At 41.8% G+C, this 5,470-nt stretch overlaps 1 non-coding gene across 1 annotated transcript; it reads left to right on the forward strand.

The window, feature by feature from the left end:
* Positions 1-4,706: 4,706 nt before the first annotated feature.
* Positions 4,707-4,812, forward strand: LOC120105207 (small nucleolar RNA R71). The gene has a single exon (XR_005507573.3). It is a non-coding gene; the product is annotated as a small nucleolar RNA R71 (small nucleolar RNA).
* Positions 4,813-5,470: the final 658 nt, after the last annotated feature.

The raw sequence follows: 5,470 nt of genomic DNA on the forward strand, positions 1-5,470 counted from the left end.
TGCATCCACCTACTTCTTCCCAACATTGAAAGAGATCTCCTCCTGCATTCAAGTCGACCAGACATTCAAGAGGAGACCCGAAGTTCAAGAAGCCCTACTCTACTCCAACTCAAACGTGTTTGAGGACTTCTAACTTCTCTTTTGTTTATATTGTTATTTATCTGCTTTTGAGAAGCTCTGTTTTTCTGTTACTCCTTTTTACTTCCATCTTGTCTTTGCTTGGTTCAATCGGGGGATTGAATCAAGGGTATTGAGGTTGGTTGGTGAGCCGAGTTTAAAACCAACGTGTAAGGGTTCGATTGTGATCCCGGAAAAACAATTGGGTTGGTTCTAGTCGGTGAGCCTGGGAAAACCGACCGAGTTCGTTGTGAGCTCGTAAAACAACAAGTTTGGTTGTGAGCTTGGAAAACAACCGGCTGTAATCCAAGAGGTTATAGTGAATTCCCAAGTGAGACTTGGGGAGTGGACGTAGGAGCAAGGGTTAGCTCCGAACCACAATAAAACATTGTGTTTGTGATTGTTTGTCTCTCTCTATCTCTCGCATTTCATTCACCGCACATAGAAACTAATTAATCATCTCGCAAAAGCATTAATTAGTTATCCACAAAAGTTTTAATAGCCAAATTATTTTAAAACCCAATTCACCCCCCCCCCTTGGGTTGTCTATCTGGGCAACATTTATTATAAATCTTCTTTTTGGTTGAGCAATTCACTTTACAAATACTCAATGTTTTGTCATCATCAAAAAGGGGGAGATTGTAGAGTGATTGATTATAACCCTATTTGATTTTGATGAGATCAAAGTATTTGAGTATATCTTATGTTATACTAATGAATTCAATCTAGTGTTTCAGCCAAATATTTGTGAATCTATGTTTAATTATCTCTAGCCTTGGTTCAATACATTTTGGCTAAGTATGGAACTCAGTTTGAACCAAAGTCTGGAACGCGAGTCCACTCCAGCACATTACGAGTCGACTCCGACTGAGAACAAACAGCAGGACAGAAAGATGAATCTCAGGCCCTGTCACCGAGTCGACTCCTGAAGAATTCGAGTCGACTCCGATGCTTGCCGAGTCGACCCCCGATAGTTTCGAGTCGACTCCAAGGAGTAACACATAGAAAGACAGAGAAGTTGTTTTGGACTCTGAGAACCGAGTCGACTCCAGAAGAACTCGAGTCGACTCCAATGGTTGGCGAGTCGACTCCAAAGAAAGCAAGAGTCGACTCTCAGAGGAATGCAAGACTAAAAGTCAGAGAGCCAACTTCGGTCTCTAGAGCCGAGTCGATTCCCGCAAAGTCCGAGTCGACTCCGAGGCAGTTCAACTTCAACGACAGAAGAGCAGTTTTTCGGTCTCTGAGAGCCGAGTCGACTTCCGCAAAGTCCGAGTCGACTCCGAGGCAGTTCAACTTCAACGACAGAAGAGCAGTTTTTTGGTCTCTGAGAGCCGAGTCGACTCCCGCAAAGTCCGAGTCGACTCCAAGGCAGTTCAACTCCAAAGACAGAAGACCAGTTTTCAGGCTCTGAGAGCCGAGTCGACTCCAAGAGAATCCGAGTCGACTCGAGGAAGTAAACCCGAAAGAAAGATCTTTGGATCCCTGAAAACGAGTCGTCTCCAGAAGGCAGAGTCGTCTCCGGATATTGGCGAGTCGACTCCAAGTTTGGCCGAGTCGACTCCAGAACGGGACAGCACTTTAATTCAAATTCTGAACAGTGGGCGAGTCGTCTCCAGTAAAGCATGAGTCGACTCCAGCAACAGCCGAGTCGACTCCAGATCGAGCGAGTCGACTCCGATCCCAACGGACACTATGTCAGGAGTTGCAGATTGTGCAGAATGGCCCTAAAAGTGAGTCTAACGGCTAGTTTTCTATGGGAATTGCTTAAATAGCCAGATTGAATAGTAATAGACCAGAAGTAAGAGACTCCATTCAAAGAAAAAGGGATTTCCACCTACCAAAGCCTCTCTAGAGTAAATACAAGAGAAAGAAGGAAGAAGTGCATTGAAGTCCATTCTCCAAACGTCTTTCTCGCACTCAAGGCTCTCCTTCTGACAGCAAATCTTCAGCACATTTAAGAGAAGTTGCAGAGTTTGAGAAGCCCCTTTCTCCACATCCAAAAATCTGTTTGAGGGCTTCTAACTCTTCTTTGTTCATATTGTTTATATACGCTTTTCAAGAAGCTATCCTTGTACTCTTTTCAAACTGCTTTTCTTACTTGATTCAATCAGAGGATTGAATGAAGGGTGTCAAGGTTGGTTGGCGAGCCGAGGGTAAAACCAACGTGTAAGGGTTCAATTGTGATCCCGAAAAAACAATCGGGTGGTTCTAGTCGGTGAGCCTGTGAAAACCGACCGAGTTCATTGTGATCTCGTAAAACAACAAGTTGGGTTGTGAGCTTGTAAAACAACCGGCTGTAATCCGAGAAATTATAGTGAACTCCCAAGTGAAGCTTGGGGAGTGGACGTAGGAGCAAGGGTTAGCTCCGAACCACTATAAAATCTCTTGTGTTTGTGATTGTTTCATTGTCTCTTCCATTCCCTTCATTCACTGCATATAGAAAACTAATTAATCCACTTGCAATAAGTTTTAATTAGTTACTCACAAAGTTTTTTAATTACAATAATTACTTAAAACCCAATTCACCCCCCCCCCCTCTTGGGTTGTCTTTTTGGGCAACAACCTTGTGTATTTATCATTCTCGCATAAATGTATAGAAATTAGGTTTTTAAAAACAAATTTTTTATTATTATTATTATTATTTATTATTATTTTATAAAAAATAAAAATGAACACATTTTTTCTATTTTTTTTTGGATGAAAATCAAGATGAATACCCCCAAACCTAAACCTAACATTGTCCTCAATGTTAAAGAAATTTAAGAGAATTGGGTTGCCTCCCAACAAGCGCTAAGTTTATTGTCTTCAGCCAGACACAGTGAGTTAGTTTTTGCATCTCCTTCTATGAGTTCATCTATTTTGTCTATCATAAAACACTCAACTTTCCTCGCGGGTTGGTCGTCCGCATTGAACACATTTAATTTTACCTTCATGTTCCCAAATGATATGTTCATTACCCCTGTTCTACAATTGATGCATGCATTGGCTGTTGCTAAAAAGGGCCGCCCAAGGATCACGGGATTTGTTTCTTAGAATTAGGTTCATGTTCCATATCAAGGACAATGAAATCTACTGAAAAATAGAATTTGTCTACCTTGACAAGAACATCTTCAATTATCCCACGTGGTGTTTTTACAGATCGATCAGCCAATTGAAGGGATACCGAGGTTGGTTTTAACTCACCTAACCCAAGTTTCTCATAAACTGAATAAGGTAAAAGGTTGATACTTGCCCCTAGATCTAAGAGTGCTCAATCAATAAAATTATTTCCTAAGACACAAGAGATGGTGGGAGTACGAGGATCTTTGAATTTCGGAGGGGTGTTGCGTTGGAGAATAGAACTCACTTGCTCAGTTAGGAAGACCTTTTTAGGCACATGTGTCCTAGATTTTCGCTTTTGTGTACAAAGGTCTTTGAGAAATTTGGCATAGGAGGAAACTTGTCTAATAGCATCAAGAAGCGGAAGGTTGATTTTCACTTGTTTGAAAACCTCCATCATTTTCTCTAGTGAAATTTCCTTTTTGCCAAAGGGAGAGGGTGAATTAAGAGCTTCAGGAAATGGGGCCTTTGGGATGTGAGTTTTGGCAGAAGGTGAACTAGCTGAAGAAGAAGAAGAAGTTTTTAGATTTTCATTTGACACATTTCTATCCTCTTCTTCACCTTCCTTATTGTTGTCCTCCCCAATCTTATTGTCTACTACACGTCCACTCCTTAGGGTAGTCAAAGCATTAGCTTGTTTATGATGAATTGCATTTAATTGATTTTCTTGAGCCATGTATTGTCCCCTAGGATTACTTAGTGGTTGGCTTGGAAGCTTCCCTTCCTCTCGCTTGTTCAGTGCATTAGCTAGTTGCCCCATTTGGGATTCTAGCTTGGCGATGGACTGCATGTGAGAGTGCACCAATTGTGTAATGGTTTCCAAACCTTGAAGGGCGTTCAACACTTTCTCCTCAAAGGCTGTGTTTCTTTGGGGTGGAGGAGGAGTGTGTTGAAATTGAATCGAGGGACGGTAGGGATGAATATTTTGTGGGGTTTGAAAATTCAGAGGATTTTGAAAATTTTGGAAATAGGGTTGGGCTGTGTTCGAAGCTTGTTGCTTCCAAGAAAAGTTTGGATGATTTCGCCATCCCGGGTTATATGTATTGGAAAATGGGTTATTACCCGGTCTAGGCTGCATTTGAGCAGCATTGATGTGTTCTTGCACGAGTTCGGGAAATTGGGGCGCTGAAGGGCACTCATGAATAGGGTGGGATGGGCTAAAACAGATAGTACACACTCGTGCTTGGGAAGAGTTCATGTAATACCCACCTATCATCAGTTGGTCAATCTTATGGGACAATGCATCTACCTTGCTAGATAGGTCCATAGAATGACTTATTTCACAAATGGTCCCTTTTCTTTGAGAACTCAGGGGTGCTTGACGAGAACAAGAAGCATGGTGGAGGGAGTTTTCAATTAGATTTTCAAATAATTTCCATGCTTCATGCTCATTTCGAAGCATGAATGTCCCCCCGCATGCGGCATCAATCATCTGACGGTTTCGTTCAGTCAATCCGTCATAGAAACATTGCACTAGCTGCTATTTAGGTATTTGATGATGTGGGCATTTATGGATTAGGTCCCGAAATCTCTCCCAAGTTTCATAAAATTCTTCTCCCTCAGTTTGGGAGAAGCTCGTGATGGCACGTCTAAACTGGTTCGTTCTTCCTATGGGAAAGTATTTTTTAAGGAATTCTTGTTGCATTTGATCCCAAGAACGAATCGAGTTGGCTTCTAAAGAATTCAGCCATTGCTTGGCTCTATCTTTAAGGAAGAAGGGGAATAATCTAAGTTTCAGAGCTTCATCAGTGAAGTTCTGAATCTTGACAGTGGTGCAAATCTCAAGGAATTCATCTAGGTGTTTATATGGGTCTTCATTAGTGAGCCCATAAAAAGATGGGAGCATTTGGATCACACTACACTTTATTTCATATTGTACCGCTGCTACTTTAGGTAATCGTATGCAAGATGGGGAAGTGTAAATGGTGGGAGTAAAGTACTCCCTCAGGAGTTTGGGTTGTTCTTCAGCCATCTCAAGAGGTGGGGATGATTCTAAGGTTCTGATCTCAGCTCGAATATTTCTAAGGGTCCGTTCTATTTCAGGGTCAAAAGGTAATAGGTCACGTACTCTAGAATGACTCCCTTGCATACACTAGTACTTGATCAGCCAAGCATGCAATAAAAGATAAACACGTCAATCCTTGTATTTGTCCTAAAATTACTAGACAGCTCCTAACTGGTTTGAAGAGGGCACCTAAGCCTCCAATCCGGTCTAATGAACCGAGTTGACCAGGTAAGCTCCCAGGTAAGTGGA

This window comes from Phoenix dactylifera, chromosome 10 (assembly GCF_051530095.1).
Source record: "Phoenix dactylifera cultivar Ajwa chromosome 10, Ajwa_hap1_PhDact_Kaust_v1.1, whole genome shotgun sequence".
Taxonomy (NCBI): Eukaryota; Viridiplantae; Streptophyta; class Magnoliopsida; order Arecales; family Arecaceae; genus Phoenix; species Phoenix dactylifera.